The sequence below is a fragment of the Muntiacus reevesi genome, chromosome 5 (assembly GCF_963930625.1).
Source record: "Muntiacus reevesi chromosome 5, mMunRee1.1, whole genome shotgun sequence".
Classification (NCBI taxonomy): domain Eukaryota; kingdom Metazoa; phylum Chordata; class Mammalia; order Artiodactyla; family Cervidae; genus Muntiacus; species Muntiacus reevesi.
The window spans coordinates 105,644,892-105,667,251 of NC_089253.1; the positions used below are offsets into that span (position 1 = coordinate 105,644,892).

The 22,360-nt window shown below is 40.1% G+C and overlaps 1 protein-coding gene and 1 long non-coding RNA gene across 5 annotated transcripts in view; one reads left to right on the top strand and one right to left on the bottom strand.

The window, feature by feature from the left end:
- Positions 1–1,989, bottom strand: part of LOC136169162 (uncharacterized) — an 88,039-nt gene extending 86,050 nt beyond the window's left edge. The window contains exons 1-2 of the long non-coding RNA XR_010663391.1: positions 1,333–1,989; positions 217–328 (exon numbers count right to left, since the gene is read on the bottom strand). This is a non-coding gene — a long non-coding RNA (uncharacterized lncRNA). The remainder of the gene's footprint in view (positions 1–216; positions 329–1,332) is intronic.
- A 239-nt stretch (positions 1,990–2,228) lies between these two features.
- RALGPS2 (Ral GEF with PH domain and SH3 binding motif 2) overlaps positions 2,229–22,360 on the top strand; it is a 154,421-nt gene continuing 134,289 nt past the window's right edge. For all 4 annotated transcript variants that reach the window (XM_065936117.1, XM_065936119.1, XM_065936118.1 and 1 more), the window contains exon 1: positions 2,229–2,378. The gene's annotated coding sequence lies outside the window, so the exon portion shown is untranslated. The remainder of the gene's footprint in view (positions 2,379–22,360) is intronic.

Here is a 22,360-nt window from a genome sequence, read left to right on the forward strand (position 1 = left end):
AACCTGTTTCAGCTAACTCATGCAGAGTCAATACTGTCCATGGAAAACGGAAAACTTTGGGAAATTACAGCAGATTCTAGCTCAGATCTTTTCTGCAGGAGCTGGGTCATGTCCACACTGAAACCACCAGCAGGTAGGAAATGAGGATCCCCACTGGGTTCATATCACTCATCATTCCCTCCAGCAAACAGAAGAGATTCTGACGGTCTGCCTCACCTGAGTACAATGGAGATAGAAGATACACAGTGTGTGGCCTGACTGCTGGTAGAAGTGGGACAGTTTCTGCAACAGACACCGGCAATGATACGTCTCCGGCCAAGGGAAGGTCCTGCAGAGGTGAGAAAATATAAAGTAACTCCTGAAAGCTTCCCACATACCTGGTACTTGAAGTTATCTCCCCCATGTGGATACTGGATGTATGAAGTTCAACTTCTGGCTGTTGGTTCCATTGCAAAGGCTACTATCAGAATTTTCTCTTTTATGAGTCGCACTATGTTGAGCAAGGAGAAACCCTAATCGAAATTTAAAGTTATTACAAGACAATTACACAAAATAAAATTCCCTGTTGTTCCTCAGTTTTCCTATTTTTTTTTAAAGCGGTGATAATGGGATTTATATATACAGATCTATATTGTTGAATTATTACTGTGGGCACATAACCTTTCCCATACTCTCTTACTAACAATTTAAGAAGATTAAAGATTTACCCAACTAGAAGGATTTGTGCTAGTTCTGTTTGCCTGTTGTTTCTTTGGAACTTGAAGCAATTAACATCTGTGGAAAACCTTCCTGTATACATCACACATTCTCCCCTTTTCACCATTAGTCCGTCTACTTTTTCTTGGTCTATTTTCATTTGAAAGTTTGGTTTCTCTGCTTCTCCTAGTGATTTCATCATGATTTTTTTAAAGGACTTTCTTTGAAAGTAAATGAAATAAAAATGAAAAGAACATGAACTTTACCTGTCCTTTTTTTGTTTGCTCTTTAACAACTTTGGGTGTGGGGAAGGGCAGCGCTTTAAAGAAGTAATTCTATTCATGAGACAAGGGTTGAAGGGCATTCTAGCTTCCCTAACTAGAGTGAAGGGCAGTCAACGGAGGAAATAATTAGCATCCTACAATATACACGATTGATCTGTTCTGTTTAGGGGTTATTAGAGAGGAAAGAAAGTAAATGGGAAGGATTTTGTCGCTTTCCTGTTTTATGGGCAACGCTGGTTCACAGTATTCCTTTCACATTCTACCATACATCGCCTGGAGAGAGAGAGGCAGATCATCAATAAACCATCCATTTCTAAATGGTCTAATGATAACATATACAAAGGTAGCTCACCTTCCATTTATAGTCAGACTGCATCAAATGGTGCTAATTCTAAATAGGCCACCCCGTATAGTGCATCCTCCGAAACAACACTTTTCCGCTGTTTAGCGAAATCCATTCCTTTTTTATTCACAGGAAATATTTAATATTCCAGAATCTTGTTCTTGCATTCAACGTGAAAATACTGCTCACCTGGACCTCATCAATCTGAGGCCCAAGGGATGCCAAAGTCCCTGTCATCTGCTCATTAAGCCAAGGGCATCACACAAAGGCCTACTTCTAACACCTCCTGAATCTTAATGCGAGAGAGTATTGATCTCTATAATTTATGATCCTACGGCAGTGGGGTGGCTCTTCACATGTGGAAGCCCCTCACTTGTGCGCAGTGACTTCGAAAAACACCTCTGGCGCGGGCAGGATATTGGATCCGGGAGCCGAGGGTTTCCAGACTTCGTTCTCTGGCCTTAAAGGTAAGGTGCCAGGCGCTGAAGGCGGCGGCCACCGCAGCGAATTTCACCGCGGAGGGCCGGGCGCGGAGAGCCGGTGGCCGGGCTGCCGCGGAGGCCCCACCTGTGCGTCCCTCCAATCCTTCCCCGCCCCCTCGTTTGGCCGGTAGCTGCCCCTCCTTCGGGCGGGAGCGGGGCGGAGGGACTGCGGCTGTGGGCGCGCGCCGCGGCCACGGGCTCCCGGGGACAGTTGGGCTCGGCCCGGCAGAGGAGCCGCTGGCGGGGGCGCGCCGGGAAGACCCCCGCCGGCCGCGGCGCTCGAGGCCCGCGCGAGCGCGCTCGGTTGGTGCACGAGCGCGGCTCCGCCCCGCCTGCTCGGCGCGCGCCCCCGCCCGGCCCGCTCTCCTCCCCCACCCCCGGCGCGGACGGGGTGGATCCAGCTCACTCCCCTCCCCCGAGCGGCCGCGGCGGCGGCCGGCGCTGAATGAGAGACGCCGACTGCTCGGGTCGCTGAGCGCTAGCCTAGGCGGCGGCGGCGGCGGCAGCAAAACGGCGGAACGGGAGGCCAGCGCCGTCTTTCCAACCTCTGAGGCGTCTGCCGGGGCTGCACAGGTCGGTGTCCTCGCCGCGGGCCTGGTGCGGAGCCTCGGTGGGCGGTGCGGGGGGAGGGAAGGTGGGTGCGCTGCGCCCCCCGAGCGGCGCGGAGCCGCAGCGGCGGCGGCGGCGGCAGCGCGGGGAATGGCGGCGCCCGGGGCGCTGCGGTGTGTGTCGTTCGCCCGGCCGCGGGCCCCGGGACTGCTCGCCCTCGGCGAGGAGAGGGGGTTTCGGTGCTCGGGCTGAGGGAGGAGGGGGCTCGGAACCCAGGGCCGCGCCTCCCTCGGCGGCTCGCTCTCGGCGTCAGGAGGCAGCCTTGGGGTCCCCGCTCCGGGTCTCTGTCCTGAGGCCGGGGTCAGCCCGCCTCGCCTCGCTTCTCCCCTGGGTGGCGGAAGCCCCCGGCCTCCGCCCGCGCTGTCTTGGCGCCGAGTGGCGCCTCAGCCTCCTTCAGGTGAGCGGAGCCGGGGCTCCGGGAGCCGGAACCCGCCGAGCCGGGCCACACCCCCTCCCCGGCCCTCGCAGCTGCGACCCCGGAGCCGGCCGCCCAGCTGGCCGCCTTGCGGACCCGCACTCTCGCGGTCAGGGTGACCTGTTGCGGAGCGGCCCGCAGTCCGAGTCGCCCGCCGACTCGGACCCGGAGGGGACCGGTTCTGCGCTGGCCCCGCGCGGCGGGACGCGGGTCCGGGGGCCGCTGCCCGCTGCCGGAGATCGGGTGTGCTGTACTGCTAGGAGCGGGCGTGCTGAAAAAATAAGAATAAAAAAAGAGGTTCCCCCACGGGTCTGATCAAACACTTGCAGAGCGGGGATATCTGCCTGCAAATATCCGGGATTCCATTGCAGTATCGGATTAGGTAGGCTCATAAACACCATGCTTTGGAGGTGATTTGAGAGAAACCCGAGCCAGGAGTGAGGAGCTGTTATCTGTATCTGGAAAATAACCTTAAACCTGTGCTGAGCTAAATTATCTCCCCACCTGCCCCCATCAAAGCTCTTTTCCTGTAGCTGTGTGTTGTGTAGACGCAGTCCAGTTTCACTGTACGTGGGCGTGTTTGGGAAGAAGCTGCGAGCTGATAGGAGGTACCTTAGTACAAATGTTAATTTGTTTTACCCAGGAGGGTTGAGGGAGGAGGAAGAAAGGGCACTGATGTTGGCTGTGGAGGAGGAGCCATTGAAACACTAAATTTCTGTTGAAGAAAGCTCTAAAAAGAAATACGGAGTACCTGGCCTTTAAGATGGTTAAGAAGGAAATACAGTCAGCAGTTAACTGAGTTTTATCTTTTACATGCCCAGGATTTTAAAATTTCAGCGCTCTAGTTGCCGTAGAGAGCTTTGTTTTCGTATCGGTGTTTGTGAGTTGATCGTGGTGTTTTTCTGTATTCACTATCAAGCCAGCTCTGTCTCTTTGAAGATGACCATCAGAATTTGGGGAAACTTTTGGATCTGTGCAGCATAGTATTACAGTCATAGATCATAGCTTGCTAGCCCTAAAAGCCTATTCCATCCAGATAATTATGGTTATACAGTGCTGTAAAATCATAAATAATGTGTGTTACTGTTACTGCTGCATATCTTCCTGGAGACTTTAGAATTATGAAGGATCTTATCCAAACGGTATTATTTTAATAAAAGCCTCTTACTCAAGCTTTGTAGGCGTAAAGTTTATCGTCTGGCTTCAAAGATTTGGAAAAGTACTTGTCTTATTAGCTTAAAGACCAAATGCAAGGACATTATTTTGAAATGGTAAGATCTACCTTTCCCCCCCCCTCCCATTTTATTCCACCTTTCATTCAATTAAGAAATTTGACTTTAAAACACTGAGAATGGAACTCTGGAAATATTTGTTCATTTTGCCTAAATCATTCCAGATTGCAATCTGCTTTTTTGATATATACTTTAATTATCAGCAAGAACTGACCATAATATTCTGAGAGAAAATATAACTACTTTAAAACTGACCTTGTGGATCCTTTACTTTATGCACTTTTATCATATATGTGAGTAATTGTGTGTGTGTTTATGTACCTAGTACATGTCTCTTTCAGCTTAGTGCATGTCATTACAGCTGAGACAGCAGTTTTTTGTAGTGAATGATGAATATATGTATAAGTGAAATTGTTCTGTTGCAATTTAAGACCCAGTTTGTACATTCATTCTACACATGTTTATTGATTTTCTACTTGGTGCCAGTTAGTTGCCTAGATGTTGGTGATACAACAGAGAAAAGGATAGGTCTGTGCCCTGATGGAGCTTAAAGGGTAAGGAGGCAGATTGTCAGATAACACTATTTAGCACTAGTTTACAACTTAAAGAAGGAAAAACTCCTCTGAAGAGTTTTTTTGGTTAAGGATATTTGTTGTGTTTTTCCTTCTAAGGATAGTGGGAATTAATACTGAGTGAACAAAAGCATCAAGACAAGTTATTTTAAAAATACACTGATGTTTATGTACTTTGGGTATCTGGTTCCCCAAAATAAACACTCTACCTTAAGTCACATGATGCACAGTTTACATGTGGTTAGACAGCTTTATACTTTTGGTTTATATAGTTAAATGAGATGTTTGCTGAAAATATTTTTCTTGGCACTTGTTTTTAAGGGAGTCTAATTCTAAAAAAAAAGGGGGGGGGGGAGTCTAATGCTTTTTTTTCCCTAAATTTTTTAAATCATTCCCTAAATTTCTTCTTCCTGTGGCTGTGTATGTGTGAGTGGACCAAGGTCCTATTGTTCTTCCCTAGAACCTAATAACCATTATCGCTAAATCAGAGAATTCTGACGGAAATTTTTCTTTTCAAAATATGACAAGCATTGGTATAGTTTGTCGCAAATTGTAGTTGTTGTTTAGTCGCTAAGTCATGTCTGACTCTTGCGAGCCTATGGACGATAGCCCACCAGGCTCTTCTGTCCATGAGATTTCCCAGGGAAGAATACTGGAGTGGGTTCCATTTCCTTCTCCAGGGGATCATCCCCATCCAGGGACCTTTGCAGATCACGAAACTTTTTAATATACTGTTGATTCTTAAATGTGTTGGCACTTCGCACTTACAGGAGTGCCAACAGTTAACATGGACCTTGTGCGTGTGCCCAGTCGCTTTGGTCGTGTCTGACACTTTGTGACCTCCCCCCATGGACCGTTAGCCCGCCACACTCCTCTGTTCATGAAATTTTCTCAGCGGGAACACTGGAGTAGGTTGCCATGCCCTCCTCCAGGGGGTCTTCCCCACCCAGGGATGGGGTCCCTGTCTCCTGCATTACCATGGAGCCACCGGGGAAGCCCAGAACATTGACCGTATGTAGGTATCATCATCTCCATTTTGAGCTGAGGAAATGGGTTTGAAAATGTGAGCACACCAACGAGCATGCAGTGAACCTAAACCCAAGTCTTAGCTCTTAACTACAATGTGATGCTCCACCTGGGGAGTGTTGATGGGGGGAGCATCAACATCCACTGCTACAGTTCAGCATACAGTATAGCGGCTAGTCTGCTTTTCCAGAAATTTCTAAATAACTTTTAAACTCTAAACCCAACTGTTAGTTGAGATTTAATTAGTTGAATTTGTTCTCTTTTCGTAAGTTAAACTTTTAAGACCTGTTTAGAATCTAAAAGTTCTGCTCTTTTTTTTTTTTTTTCTGTATAAAAAAAGACAGTTTGGATCTACTTTTAATGATATAAGTGTTTTGAGAATAAGATGTATTAGAATTAATCCTCTTTTCTGAATGTGAAGTTTTTATTGTATAACAGCTGTGTTTAGAATAAAGCAAATTGCTTCACTCTGGATGCTGCATTTTTTTAGTTACTCAGTTTTCAATAACAAGATAATTCAGATAGCCTGAAACTCTGGCTCAACCTCAGTGAGGTTTCTTGGAGAATAAAATTACCCTCTAAATTGTTTTTTTAAATGTGTCTTACTCCCGTTGCTTTACGGTTTTTCTTTAGTGAGAAAATAAAGATTGAATGTGATATATTCTGGTAGCTTGAAATTAATCTGGAGTCTTTCTTGATTAACATCTTGAACTTTTGGTTTATGAAACCTTTTAACCATGTAATAGGAATAAAAACACTGAAATTTGAAATATGTGACATCTGCCTTTTCTATGGAAAGAAGAAAGTTTGAGAATATATTTAGCCAGTCACTTTAGTAAGTAATGGCTAGTTAGGGATGTGGGAAGCAGTGTTCATAGGACTCAGCGTGAAGGTGGCTGGCAGTCTGTGTGTGCCACCGCAGGGAACTTTGGTACAGGCTTTTGAATGACACATGGCTTTGGCGTATGAGACGCTTGAAAAATGAAGCCCTCACCTTGAGCTTAATTGATACCCTTCTGTTATTTTGCTTATATGACCTTTTCTCCAAACAGATTTTTCCTTTAGAGCTCAATTTTCTTCTTGCTCATTCTTGGAGAACCCTATTCTGAAAACCTTGCCTAAATAGCAGCCCCATCACACTCTACCCTCATCTTTATTTCTCTTCACAACAGTTATCTGACATTATAGCATATGTTAATTTGCTTATTGTCTGCTTCCCTCTGGATATAAGGAGGGACCTTCCCTGAGGTCCTTCACGAGGTCAAAGACTTGGCTCACTGATGTCTTCTAGCACCTAGAAAAGTGCCTGGCACAGTCAATGCCCAGGTAAAATTTGTGGAGTGGTTGAATTAATTGATATTAAATGATACAAAGAACACTAGTTATGTTTCTGGAAAACAACAACACATTAACTTTCACTTTAAAGAATATACCTGTGAAGTTAAAAAGAAAGTTGTACTGTAAGACTTAAAATGAAAACCCCACCCCCTGAATAATTTTCCCTCCCAGTTCCTGCTTTTAGAGCAATTATTTTTGATACATTTAGCTGGTTGTTTTTTTTTTCTTTCTGATATTTACATCCATATTTTAAGGTATTACTTGTTCTTCAGTTTTAAATATCTGTTGGCTTCCCCCTCTGGAATATGAGTCTATGTTTTAGGGTTCTTAGGCCCACTGAGCTTCCTCTCCCTTTATCTCCTAATATAGTCAGCTCCTAACATTAATGTTATATCTCCTAATGTAACATATAGTTATGTAACTGTCACTGTTTATTGTTTACATTATTATGACTTTGTGTGTCTGTTTACTGTTGAACTATACAGTATTCTGTGATTATATTGCATGAATTTAAAATTTTGGGGGGACTTCTCTGGTGGTCCAGTAGCTAAGACTCTCTGCTCCAGTGCAGGGGGCCTGGGTTGCATTGCTGGTCAGGGAACTAAATCCCACATGCCACAGCTGAGTTTGCGTGCCACAACTAAGACCTGTTGCAGCCAAGTAAATAAATATTAAATATTTTTTTCTTTTTTTTTCTTTTGCTTAGTGTTTGATTTGTCTCTGTCTCCCCCACCCCCCCGAACTGTCTCAGTATGTGCCAACACATCAGATTGATCGCTTGATTTTTTTTTTTTTTAATTGGAAATATCTCAGAGTTCCCCATCCTTTTGCCCAGATCAGCACTGGGGCTCTTCACTCTGCTGGGTATCAGCTTGTGATTTCCCTTTGTGACTCTGGGAGTTCTCTTTACCTTTTCCCTGTGTTAGAGCCCATGTTCTCTGGATCCCTGTCCTTCTCTTTCTCTGATTTACCCTTTTTTGAGGGTGAAATACATCCCTCAGTAGCTTTCAAAAAAGAGTGTTTGAGGAGGTGAAATTTCTGAGATGTTTGCATTGCTGAAAATACCTTTGTTCAACCCTGACAGCTGGTTGATAATTCGGCCCATCTCAGTGTGGGATTCTAAAGTGAAGTAGTTGTTCTTCAAAATTTAAGGGGTGGTACTGTAATGACCTAGCTTCAGGTGGCTGTTGAGAAGTCTTATGCCCTTTCATCTTCATCCTTTCTACGTGACCAGTTTCTGTTAAGATCCTTTCTTGGTCGTCAGCCTGTATCTCTGATGTCTTGTGTGTTTGTGTGGGTCTTACCGCATTTCTTCTGCACAGGGCTTTTACTGGGCCCTTCAACCAGCAGTGTCTGTATTAGATGAGAGGAGAGGCGATCATCTAGTGCAAGCCTGAGCCAGTTTTTTCCTTGAAGGGCTGACTGGTATTGCAGGCTTTGTGGGCAGTGCCGTCTGTTACTGCTACTCAGCTTGGCTTTTGCAACATGAAGCTGCCACAGACAGCACAGGCGTGTGGTTTGCTGACCCCAATCTGAGCACAGGTGGAGGGATTAGCCGTTGCTTTACTAGGAGCTGGGAGAGAAGAACAGAATACATGGACAGAGACATGATGGTGGTGGCTTGAGGAAGTTCTCATCTGAGGTTTTCTGTTAGTGTAAGATAAGCAAGCTCGTTAGCTGAGAGTGAGGGAGAATGGCTGTATGTTTTGGAGGTTTGACACAGTCATCCGTCAGAGTGGAAAAGTGAAGAGAAGAGAAGAGAGGAGAGGAATGTATTGTGTTGGCTAGTCCGCATTAAGGGCCCACTATCTGAGACAGATTCTAAATTTCAGGTTCCTGGCTTTAATAGAAATATCTCTAAAATCTCACCAAGTATGATATCTTACTAAAGCCCCCCCCTCCTCCACTGCCCCGGTCAGGTGAGGTTTTTTAAATTAATCATCAGAACTATTCCCTTATAAGTACTGCATATGTGTATATGTTCTTATGCATACAGACATGGCTTATACAACTTCTCATTTGTAGAGAAATGCCAAAAGAAAGTACTATAATTTTTCCCAAATGCACATTTGATTTAGAAATCATTTGTTTATTCATTTTTTAAAAGCCATGGAGCATTTTCTGTGTTCCAGGAATAGTTCTTGGTGCTGGGGATACAGCTATAAACAAAAATACAACAACATTTGCCCTTACTACATTTATATTTTAGCTAACATATAATTAAATACACACAACGATATTAACAAAGAAAGGAACATTATGCAGAGATGAGAAAATATAATGTTATTAAATATTTTTTTTCAGCTTTCTTGAGGTATAATTGACAAAATTGTAAGACATTTAAAGTATGCAAAATGATGCTTTAATACATGTTTGCATTGTGAAAATGCTCAGCATCATTAGCTGTAAAACAGTGGTTCCCAGTCTTTTTGGCACCAGAGACTAATTTCGTGGAAGACAGTTTCCATGGGTAGGAGTTGGGGGTGGTGGTTCAGGCAGTAATGTGAGCAGTGGGAAACAGCAGATGAAGCTTCACGCACTAGCCCCACTGTGTGGCCCAGTTCCTAACAGGCCATGGACAGATACCAGTGCATGACCTGGGGACTGGTATAAGGGAAGTGAAATCAAACCATAATGAGATACCCCTTCACACTGCTAGAAGGGCTAGAATTTAAAAAGTTTGCTGATGTAGCAAGTATAGGAATGGATGTTGAGAAATTGGATCCCTCAGACACTAACAGGGATGTAAAATTCCTGTAAAATGTAAAAAATGTAAAAAAGATAGTGTGGCGGTTCTTAAGGAGATTAAATGTTGAGTTACCATTATGACCCAGCAGTTCTTTCCTAGGTTTATACCCAAGGAAGATGAAAGCATGTCTCTATAAAAAATTGTTCCCAAGTGATTATGGCAACATTATTCATTGTAAGGAAAAAAATAGAAATAACACAAATGTCCATCACCCAACAAGTGAATAAACAAAATGTGGTATATCCATCCAATGGGATTATTATTTAGCCCTTAAAAGGAGTAAGGTATGATGCATGTTATATCATCAGTAAATCTTGAAAATATTATGCTTGGTGAAAGAAGCAGTCACAAAAGGCCAGATATTATATGATTACATTCGTATGAAACATGCAGAACGGTAATCTGCAGAGACAGAAAGCTGATTAGTGGTTGCTTAAGGTTGCAGGTAGGGGATGGGGAGGCCTAAAGAGTATAGGGTTTCTTTTTAAGATTTTAAAAATATTCTGCAGTTGACTGCACTGATAGTTCTACATGCCATTGAACTGTATACTTTTTCTTTTTGGCCTCTCTATGTGACTTGTCGTATTTTAGCTCCCTGATCAGGGATTGAATGTGAGACCACGTCAGTGAAAATTCAGGAGTCCTAACCACTGGACCACCAGGGAAGTTCCTGAATTGTATACTTTAATGGATGAATTATATGGTATGTGACTTATATTTCCAAGCTGTTTAAAAAAGCAAGACATGGCAAAAATAATCAGTGGTATGAGGCAATGGCACTATATTTAATTGAGAAAAACAAGTTACAGAGGAAAGTATAAAATATCCCATTTTAATAAAACGGTCAAAATCCAATGTGTATTACAGAGTATAAATAATCTTGTAAGATTGAAAAATGTTACACACCAGATGTAAACATTTGTTACCTAGTTGGTCTTAGGTAAAAAAGAGGGAGAGAAAGAAGGGAGAATATAACTTGAAGGAAAAGGGCTTGATTTAGAAGAAACAGCATTTATAACATAATAAACATAAATCTTGAAAAGAAAATGGTAGTTGTCTATGTGGTGAGATACCAGGTTTTTTTTTTTCTTATTATATTTTTCTGGATTGTTTGATTTCTTTTATCAAGATAAATATCTAAAACTAAATAAGCAATACAAGTAAAACATTTACAAAATCTGAAAAAATGTAACAGTTTGTTTTCCATAATAGCACCCAACTGGAAACAAGGCAGATGCCCATCAGCAGAAAAATGCAGCAATAATTTGTGGTATGCCCTATATTGGAATACTATATATCAGTGAAAAAGAAGGAACTACTGCTATACTTAGCAAATATGGGTGAATATCACAAACTATTGATAGAAATCAGACACAAAAGAGTATGTACTGTGTGATTCTCTTTTCTTGAAGCTCAGGAAAAGGTCAAACTCATCTCTGTTGTTGGGAGTCAAAGTAGTGGTTAAGGATTGGGACTAGCGGAGCAAGACTTCTGGAGTGCTGGAAATGGTCTGTATCTTTATTTGACTGGTGATTACATGCACACCAACATAGTAAAAATTCATAAGTAGATTTTAGTATTTATGTGTATCTCAATAAAAAAAATAAAACACATCAAGCCAGAAAAAAATGAAAAAAATAAGCTTTAAAAAATCTGGTGCTCATGTAAAAAGTCTTTGTATACTTTCAAGGATACTTATATCATTTCCAAAGACAGTTTCTCTCTGCCTTCAGTTTTTTATTAATTAATTTTTAATTGAAGGATAATTGCTTTATATAATTTTGTTGGTTTCTGCCAAACATCAGCATGAATCAGCCATATCTGCCTTCATTTTTAAAGGTTGCATCATATCACTTTCTGTGGGTGCATCATAATTTATTTAAACAATCTCTTGATGGGACACTTAGGTTGTTTCTAACTTTTATATATTGTAAAGAGTGATAGAGTTAGCATCTTTTCTTATACATCTTCCTGTACTTTTCTGGTCATTTCCTTTTGGTGAATTCCTAAAAGGAGGATTGTTTGCTTGTTTGAAGGTAAAGTACATTTCTTATATACTTATTGCTTATATTCTTATCTCTTAAAAGTTTTTTAAGCAGATAAGTCAGATAAACAAAAAACTACATAAAAGATTAATACACTTAACACCTCAGATAGAAAAAGACAAATACCAAATGATACCACTTACCTGTGAAATCGAAAATATGATACAAATGAACGTATCTATGAAACAGAAACAGACTCACAGAGAGAACAGACTGGTGGTTGCCAAGGGGAGGGTTAGGGGAGGGATGGATGGGGAGTTTGGGATTAGCAGATGCAAACTGTTATATAGAATAGGATAAACAGCAAGTTCCTGTTGTATACCACAGGGGACTATTTTTAATATCCTGTGATAAACCATAATGGAAAAGAAAAAAAAATACAGTTAACTTGAGAAATGAAACATTACCAGTGCAGTTGAAGCATCCTATTGCTTAACATTAATAACATGTTAGAGCTCTTCATGTATGAAGAATATTGGTTTTATTGCTTGTCGTAGACCTTTTCCCTATCTTATTTTTTTGTCACATAACTTAGAGTATTTCTGTAGTGGCTCAGATGGTAAAGAATCTACCTGCAACTCAGGAGACCTCGGTTCAGTCTGGGTTTGGGAAGAGCCCCTGGAGAAGGAAATGGCAACCACTCCAGGATTCGTGCCTGAAGAATCCCATGGACAGAGGAGCCTGGTGGGCTATACAGTTGATGAGGTTCAAAGAGTTGGACATGACTGAGTGACTGACACTTTTTAGAATATTTCATTAAATCTGTGTTGGCTTCAGTTGTGAGAGACACTGTATAATGTACAATTAAGGATAGAAATATACTGTCAGTTAAACCATGACCCTCTTAGTTTTAAGAGGCATCCTGATTTCAGAGATGCTAAAAGATGAGAAAATATTCATCCTAGAATTGATGAAATATGTATCTGTGTTTGGCTGTATGTGTGTGTCGTATGTTTTTTTTAGGCAGATTTGTCAGTCTTTTCTACTGTTTGTGTTTTTCTGGTGTCAGTCCTAGACTTTCCTATGCCACCATTAAAAAAAAAAGTTCACCTATTTTTGCTTCTAGTATTTTTATGCTTTAAACATTTTTCATCTTTAATTCATCCTGTTTATTTTAATGTAAGATCTAATTTTTGTATTTTTACCCAAATAGTTAGCCAGTTGTCATAAAGTTAAAGGCCATTGGCAGTTTTTTGAATAAGTAATAAATGGTATAGTCAGATGTGCTTATTTGAAAAATATTAATATAACTATGGATCTTGGTTGGGTTTAGTCTGAAGATTCCCAGTTGCATTTTCTATTAAATATATATCTTAATTCATTTGCAATAAGAGGAATATGAATGTTACAACTGTGATTTCATATTGTCTTAAATAATGCATCTGAGTATTCTTGGAATCAGTCAAATAATTAAAACAATTTTTTGCCGCATAGGCCTTGGTTTTAATCCTGCGCTTAAAGTTTGTGTGAATTTGGGCAAGTTACTTAATTTTTTTTAATATTCGGCCTCCCTATTTGTAAAGTGGGGATAGAAGTGTCTTCTCATGGGATCACTGTAAGGATTAAATAAGAAGGTATAAAAGCAAAGTAACTAGGCTGAATTAGTTCTTCACTCTTCCTCCTTTCAGGACCTTGAAGATCAAGTGTACTAATCACAGCCTAGCTTCTCTTGTATCTGGGATTACTCTAGATCTCTAGGGTTACTAGAGTAAAGAATTTGTTAGACCTCTTCAAATTCTGATTTAGGTGTCTCAGGGTTTGACTAGAACTATTCTGGCCTCCTGGCATTAGCTTACATGACAAATCTATGTGTTTTCTCTTGTTGCTTTTAAGCTGCTCTTCTGTGAATGTGCTGAAATCGTCATAGCTTTTAGGGTTTTGTAGATAGGGGATTTGTATGTATTTTACGTTTGACTGATACAGCTTTTATTCTATAAATTGTCATTAGGATAACCTCTGCTGCTTTTCTTTTACAGTTTGGATTTGTGGATATATTTTTTTGTGGGTTTGTGTGGTTCAGATCCCATCTCTTAGGGCTGAGGGTACAGGGGTAAGTCTATTAAAAGGGAGATGTTTTGAAGATACCCTTGGGTAAGAAACTCCTCTTTTGACGTGCTTCTTTTTGTCAAAAGTGTTTCTGAATGGTTTCTGTGAGCCCAGTACTTGTGAGTGTTATCCTGGAGGATTAAGTCCTAGATCTTGCACTGGTTGTTTACATCTTCTTGGTGAAGAGAAGAAAGAGAGATGAAATCATTTATGTGAAACCACAGTAAATAACATGAGATTGTATGTAGTTATGTGTCAGATTGAAGAGCAGTGTACAGGAGAGGAGGGAGGCTCAGTGAGGGCAGGAGTGATCCTTAGGAAATGTGTTCCATTAAGGTGGTAAGAACATAAACTTTGGGGAACAGCATTACTGAAGTTACAGTAACAGGAATCAGTTTTGGCATGCTTTGTCCTGAAGGGTTTTTGGAGGTTTGGGAAATAATTTGATAAAATGAGACCAAATTATTCAGTCCTTAGAAGTAAAACAGGTTAAAATTTAAGGGATAACATATACTGTTACTGACTTTTGGCTTCTCACTCTATTTCCTTTCTTTTTAAGGTCGTAAATTGATCAATTGTAAATGAAGATTGGAGGGAAAATCCAAACTGTTTAGAACCAGCGTTCTTTTTTATTTTCCCCCAAAGGGAGGGGGGTTTCTAGTTAAGTTATATATGTATTAGGTAATCCTCCCAACAAGAAGATTTAAAACAACATTGATAGGAAAGTAGCATTGATAAGTTATATGTTTGCTTTTTCCTTTCTGTCCCTATTGCTTGGTCTTAGCTAATTATGTAGCAGAAGGTTTTCATTTCAAAGTCTTTCCTCTGCCACTGAAGAAGCCAAGGGATATAGGGTCAAACTCATCTGCAGAAGGATATTTTGAGCTCTAATTCTGAAGCTTTGAACTTGGGGGAACCAGCAGCACTGTTGAGGCCTCTGTGCTGCCGTGTGGGCAGCTGTGAATTGGCTTAGTGATCGTGTCCGCTCATCTAGACCCCGTTCTGCTTCAGTTCAGTGTGGTGCAGCGGACACAGCGACGGAGGGAGAGGGTTATCGACGTTTACTGCTTCTGTCTGAGCAGGATTGAAAACGATAGGCGATGATGGGCTTTCCTTGTCTCAGTCGTAATACTGTTGCTGTCGTGTGGCCACCCTCAACTCAACAATAGCTGGGCCTGTGTCCCATGTCTTCCTTGTGTGACACTGTAAATTATATGATCTCCTTAATAACAACCAGAAGTTGTATTTATGACTGCTTAATTACTATAACTAAATAGATTAAAAATACTGACAAGACTTTTGAGCCCCAGATTAAGGGTGACTTAGCTGACTCAGTGTCCCAGACGAGTGTTTTATATTTCTGGCGTGCCTGCAGTTCCACAGTGCATTACAGAAGAACAGACCTCAATAGCTATGTTTTTAACCACGTAAAAGCTATATTCCACCTGATTGATCCAGGAGTGGGCATTTGACCTGTTAGTGGGCTGCTAGTCTGTAAACCAGCTAACAACATAGCATTGTCTGGTGGGGGAAATTACAGCCATGTGTAGGCACCATGGAGTTAATTTGCCATTGAGCCACGAGAACCTAAGCCGGGAAGATACGTTAGTGTGGAATCCTGTAAAACTCAAATTTAAAAGACTGGAAAGTTTTGTATAAGCAGAAGCTGTGAGTTACAGAATTGGTAAAGAAGTTGAGGAAGCCAGTTGGTAACCAGGAGAGAATGAGGCATCTGTGAGAGAAGCACAAAATTGTAAGCAGGAAACCATGCGGTGAGAGAGATGGGCACAGAGCCCGAGACGAGATTCTGCTGTCTGGCTCTGTAGGTACTCCTCTCCTGTTACTCCAGGACTTCTGTGGCTCCTGCCCTTCTGGAGACCCCATCCCATTTTTTCCCCAGGAAAGCGTGCAGGCTTTGGTGTCAGACTTTTGGCAGTAGAATTCTGACTCTGTCTTTTACTAGTTGTGTGACCTTGGAAAGGTTGTTTTAACTCCTCTGTCTCATTCCTTATCTGTAAAAAGTGAGCATCATAAATAATATTGATACCTTTCCTTATGGGGCTGATGTCAGGATTAAATGAGATGACACAAAAGCTTTTATAACAGTAGTAAGATCATAACCAGTGTTCAGTGAGTAGTGTCATACATAAAAGGCTCTTTAGGGTAATTTGAATGAATTTCTTGGAACTGAAAGAGCCTAAGGAAATAATTTGCTTGTAGATTCACTTAGGGAAGTGCAGCCTAGTGTGTGGGTTGAGTAATCAGGGTTATTTTAGGTAGTGTACAGGGCACTAAAAACTAGTCTTATTCACCTTGTGAGTAATTTACCGGCATACCTTCTTTTATTGTATTTTGCTTCATTATACTTCACAGATACTTTGCTTTTTACAATTTGAAGGTGGCAAGCCTGCATTGAGCAAATCTGTTGGTGCCTTTTTTCCAACAGCTTTTGCTCACTTCTTGTCTCTGGATCACATTTTGGTAGTAATTCTCACAATATTTCAAGCTTTTTCATCACTATATTTGTTATGGTGATCTGTGATCAGTGCACTTTGATGTTACATTGTAATTGTTTTGGGACACCCCGAACCTTCCCCATACAGGATAGTGAGCTTAATGTTTGCATTCTGGCTACTCCACCAACTGGCCATTGATATCCCCACCCCCACTGATCTCTATCCATCTGTTGAGGCCTCCCTATCCCAAAAAAATGGGGTATTGAAATTAGGCCTAGTAATAACCCTACAATGGCCTCTTAAGTATTCAAGGTAAAGGAAGAGTGGCACTTTTCACTTTAAGTCAAAAGCTAGAAATGATTAAGTTTAGCGTGGAAGACATGTTGAAAGCCAAGATAAGAAAGCAGAACCAGCCTTATTGTTCATAATGGAGAAAGTATTAGTGATCTGAACAGAAGATCAAACCAATTACAATATTCTGTTAGGGGAAGGCCCCAACTCTCTTCAGTTGTATGAACCCTGGGAGGGTGAAGAAGCTACAGAAGAAAAGTTTGAAGCTATCAGAAGTTGGTTCACAAGGTTTAAGGAAAGAAGCCTTCTCTGTAACATAAAAGTGCACGGTAAAGCAGCAAGTGCTGATGAAGAAGCTGCAGCAACCTAGCCAAAAGATTTAGCTAATATAATTAATGACGGTGGCCACACTATACAACAGGTTGTCAGTGTACGAAACAGCCTTCTCTTAGAAAAAGATGCCATCCACGACTTTAATTATAGGTAGAGAGGAGAAGCCAAAGCCTGGCTTCAGAGGACGGGTTGACTCTATTTTTAAGGGCCAGTGTATCTGGTAACTTTAAATTGAAGCCAGTGCTCATTTACCTTTCTCCAAATCCTGAGGCCCTTGAGAATTGTGCTAAATCTTTCCCTGTGCTCTACAAATGGCATAATAGAATCTTGATGGTAGCACATTTGTTTACATGTTTGTTTGTTTTTTTCAAGACAACTTTTACTGAAGCATAGTTGATTTACAGTGTTGTGTTTCTGGTGTACAGCAAAGTGAATTAGTTATTCTTTCTCAGACTCTTTTCCATTACAGGTTATTGCAAGATATTAAGTATACTTCCCTGTGCCATACAACAGGTCCTTGCTGTTTATCTAATTTATGTATAGTAGTGTGTATCTTGGAAGGACTGATGCTGAAGCTGAAACTCCAATACTTTGGCCACCTCATGCAAAGAGCTGACTCATTGGAACAGACCCTGATGCTGGGAGGGATTGGGGGCAGGAGGAGAAGGGGATGACAGAGGATGAGATGGCTGAATGGCATCATCGACTCAATGAGCATGAGTTTGAGTAAACTGTGGGAGTTTGTGATGGACAGGGAGGCCTGGCGTGCTGCGATTCATGGGGTCGCAAAGAGTCGGACATGACTGAGTGACTGAACTGAACTGAACTGAGCTGAGTGTGTATCTGTTAATCCCAAACTCCTAATTTATCCCTCTACTTCCTGTTCCCCTTTGGTAACCATAAATTTGTTTTCTATGTCTGTGAGTCTCTTCTGTTTTGTAAATAATTTCATTTGTATCACTTTTTTAGACTATGCTTATAAATAATGTGATATTTGACTTGCTTCATTTAGCATAATAATCTCTAGGTCCACCCATGTAGCTGCAAATGGCATTATTTCCTTCTTTTTTTATGGCTAAGTAATATGCTACTATATAAATCTCACATCATCTTTATCCATTCATCTGTTAATAAACATTAGGTTGCTTCCATGTCTTTGCTATTATAAACAGTGCTGCTGTGACTATTGAGGTGTGTGCATCTTTTCAAATTAGTTTCTGTCTTTTCCGGATATATGCCCAGGAGTATATTGCTGGATCATATGATAACTATTTTTTAAGCAATCTCCATACTGTTCTCCACAGTGGCTGTACCAATTTACATTCCCACCAACAGTGTTTACAACATGTTTTACTGAATATTTTAAGTCTACTGTTGAAGCCTACTGCTCAGAAAAAAGATTGCTTTCAAAATATTACTGCTCATTGACAATGCACTTGGTTACCCAAGAGATGGAGATGTTCAAGATTAATGTTGTTTTCATGCCTGCTAATACATCTATTCTGCAGCCCATGGGTCAAAGAGTAATTTTGACTTTCAAATCATTATTATTTAAGAAATATATTTTGTAAGACTATCAGTGAAAGCGTTAGTCATTCAGTCATGTCCACCTCTTTGCAACCCCGTGGATAGTAACCACCAGGCTTCTCTGTTCGTGGGATTCTCCAGGCAAGAATACTGCAGTGGGTTGCCATTCCCTTCTCCAGGGGATCTTCCTGACTCAGGGATCAAACCCAGGTCTCCTGCCTTGCAGACAGAGTCTTAACCATTTGAGCCACCAGGGAAGCCCGTAACTGCCACAGATGTAAGGCTATGGCTGCCACAGATAGTGATTACTTTGATGAATCCAGGCAAAGTAAATTGAAAACCTTCTGGAAAGGATTCACCATACTTGCTGCCAGTAAGAACATTCATGATTCCTGGGAAGAGGTCAAAATATCAACATAAATAGGAGTTTGGAAGAAGCTGATTCCGGATGATTTGAAGGGTTCAAGGTGTAAGTGGAGGAAGTAACTAGCGATAGTGGAAGTAGAACTAGAAGTGGAGCTTGAAGGTGTGACCAAATTGCTGCAATCTCATGATTAAACGCGGATGAATGAAGAGTTGCTTTTCATGGGTAAGTAAGAAAGTGTTTCCTTGATGTAGAATCTTTTGATGAAGAAGCAGTGATGATTGTTGTAATTTTAACAAAGAGTTTAGAATATTACAAAAACTTAATGATAAAGCAGTGTCAGTGTTTGAGAGGATTGACTCCAATTTTTGAAAGAAGTTCTGTAGGTAAAATGCTACCAGTCAGCATTGCATGCTACAAGAAAATCATTCATGAAAGGAAGGGTCAGTCAGTGTGAAGTCTTTGTGGGGTCAGTCTTTGTGAAGACAAAGCTTCATCTTTGTCTTATTTTAAGAAGTTGCCATAGCCACCCCAACCTTTAGCAGCCACCAACATGATCAGTCAGCAGCCGTTGACATTGAGGCAAGACCCTCCACCAGCAAAATGATTGACTTGCTAAAGGCTCAGATGGTGGTTAGCGATTTTTAGAAATAAAGTATGTTAAATTAAGGTATGTACTTTTTTTAGACGTAATGCTTTTGTACACTTAATCGACCGTAGTATAAACATAGCTTACATGCTCTGAAAAACCAAAAAATTGGTATGACTTACTTTATAGCAATATTCAGTTTATTGCAGTGTTCAGGAACTAAACCCAGAATATCTTAGGGATATCCTTTATTTTTTAACCGTTTACTAGTTGCTTGGAGCTGTTCTAAGTATTTTACCTGTATTAACTCATTGGATCATCACAATAAACTGGTAAAGAAGGTACAATTGTTACCTTCATTTTAAAAGGTAGAAACTTAGCAGCAGGAAGGCTAACTGTCTTGGTTTATGTTATACAGTATGTAGGTGGCAGAATTCGGAGTTGAACCCAGGTGGTATGGTTATAGTTTTAGGTTTTTTTAAAGCATCTACGTCTTTTTCAGTTTTTATTTATCACTTTAAATGAAGCCAAGGAGAAGGTTTCAGTTTGTTGCTCCAATTTCTTTTACATTATTCTAGTGCTTCTCTCCCATTTTAATGAATAGTTAGCATCTAGTTACAGAGTATTAGGTGGGCAAGATAATGATACTAGGTAGTATACTATTATAAGAGTCTTATACTGTATGTGAAGTGGTACTGTCACTTGAAGTTAGACCATGGTAAGTCGAAAGTTATATACTGTAAATCCTGAAGCAATTCTGTTTTTAAAAAGGTTGAAGGTAATAAGCCATCTAAAAAGATAAAGTGAAGTCAGAGTTATACTCATTTAATTCAAAAGAAGGCATTAAAAAAAGAAAAAGAACCTGGGACAAATAGAAACAAATTGTAAGATAATAGACCTAAATTTGACCAGATTGGGAATCATATTAAATATAAATGGTCTAAATAGAGATTCTCAGATTGGGTTAAAAAGTAAGACTCAACTATATCCTTGCCTATAAGAAATATGCTTTACATATAAAGATGCAAACAGTAAAGGATGGAAAAGGATACACTATACTCAGAACAGTCAAAAAAAAAGATGGAGTGACTATATTAATATTAGACAAAGTAGACTTCTTCAGAGCAAAGGATATTTCCAAGAATAAAGGATGTCATTAATAAATGATAAAGAGGTCAGTTAATCAGGAAGACATAATGGATCTAAACATTTGTGCCTCTAAGAACAGAATTTCAAAAATGGATAGAACTCCAAGGAGAAACAGTCAAATCTGCAATTTTAGCTGGATATCTCAATACCCTTTCTTGAGAATTGAAAAAATTGACCTAATTAGCATTTACAGAATATCTCACCTAACAACAGCAGAGTATTCTTCTCAGGTCTCTTTAAATGTCCATAAAACATTTTCCATTATGGACCATATTTTGGGTCATAAACTAAGTCTCTATAATTTAAAAGGATTGAGATCTTACATTCTCTGATCACAATGGAATTAAATTAGAAACAGAAAACTTTGGAAGGTTTAATAATACTTGGAAACTAAATAATGCAATTCAAAGAGATTAAAAGTTTGGTACTGAATGAAAATGAAGACACAGCATATTAGAATTTGTGGGATTCCATTAAAGGAGTACTTAGGGGAAATTTGTATGACTGAATGCCTGTATTAGAAAAATATCACAAATTAATGACCTCCACTTCTACCTTAAGAAATTAAAAAGCAAATTAAACCAAAGTAATTAGAAGAGAGGAAATGGTATAGACCAATGTGGAAATTATGTATAGAAAACAGAAAAATAGTAGATAAAATCACTAAAACCCAAAACTGCTTCTTTGGGAATATCAGTAAAATGGATAAAGTTTTAACCAGACTTTCAGAGTTATCATCATTACAGATTCTACAGATAGTAACAGGACAACAGGAAAATATTATAGACAGCTTTATGTCTGTAAATTTTATAACAGAAAAAAGATTGTTCAAAGACACATACTCAGGAGTAAACAACCTGAACGGCTGTGTATCTGTTAGAAAAATTGAATTTGTCATTAAAATATTACCCCCAAAAAACCATTCAGGCCCAGATGGTGAATTCTACTAACCATTTAAGAAATAAAACACTATACAAACACTTGAAAAAAATTGCAGAAGAGGAAGTGCTTCCTAATTTTCTTTGTGAGGCCAGCATAACCCTTATACTTAAACAAGATATAGACTTTATGAGAAAAGAAGTCTGCACAAAAATATTCCACATGCAAAAATTCTAAACAAATTATAGGAAACTGAATGCAACATTTTATTAAAAAAATATATAATGACCAAGTGGAGTAATTATTCAGGAATGCAAAGTTAGTTTAACATTTAAAAAGCAGTAAATGCTACCAGTGGTATTCTTCACAGAACTAGAACAAATAATTTCACAATTTGTATGAAAATACAAAAAAACTCGAATAGCCAAAGCAGTCTTGAGAAAGATGAATGGAACTGGAGGAATCAACCTGCCTGACTTCAGACTCTACTACAAAGCCACAGTCATCAAGACAGTATGGTACTGGCACAAAGAAAGAAATATAGATCAATGGAACAAAATAGAAAGCCCAGAGATAAATCCATGTACTTATGGACACCTTATCTTCGACAAAGGAGGCAAGAATATACAATGGAAAAGCGACAACCTCTTTAACAAGTGGTGCTGGGAAAACTGGTCAACCACTTGTAGAAGAATGAAACTAGAACACTTTCTAACACCATACACAAAAATAAACTCAAAATGGATTAAAGATCTAAATGTAAGACCAGAAACTATAAAACTCCTAGAGGAGAACATAAGCAAAACACTCTCTGACGTAAATCATAACAAGATCCTCTATGACCCACCTCCCAGAATATTGGAAATAAAAGCAAAAATAAACAAATGGGACCTAAGGAAACTTAAAAGCTTTTGCACAACAAAGGAAACTATAAG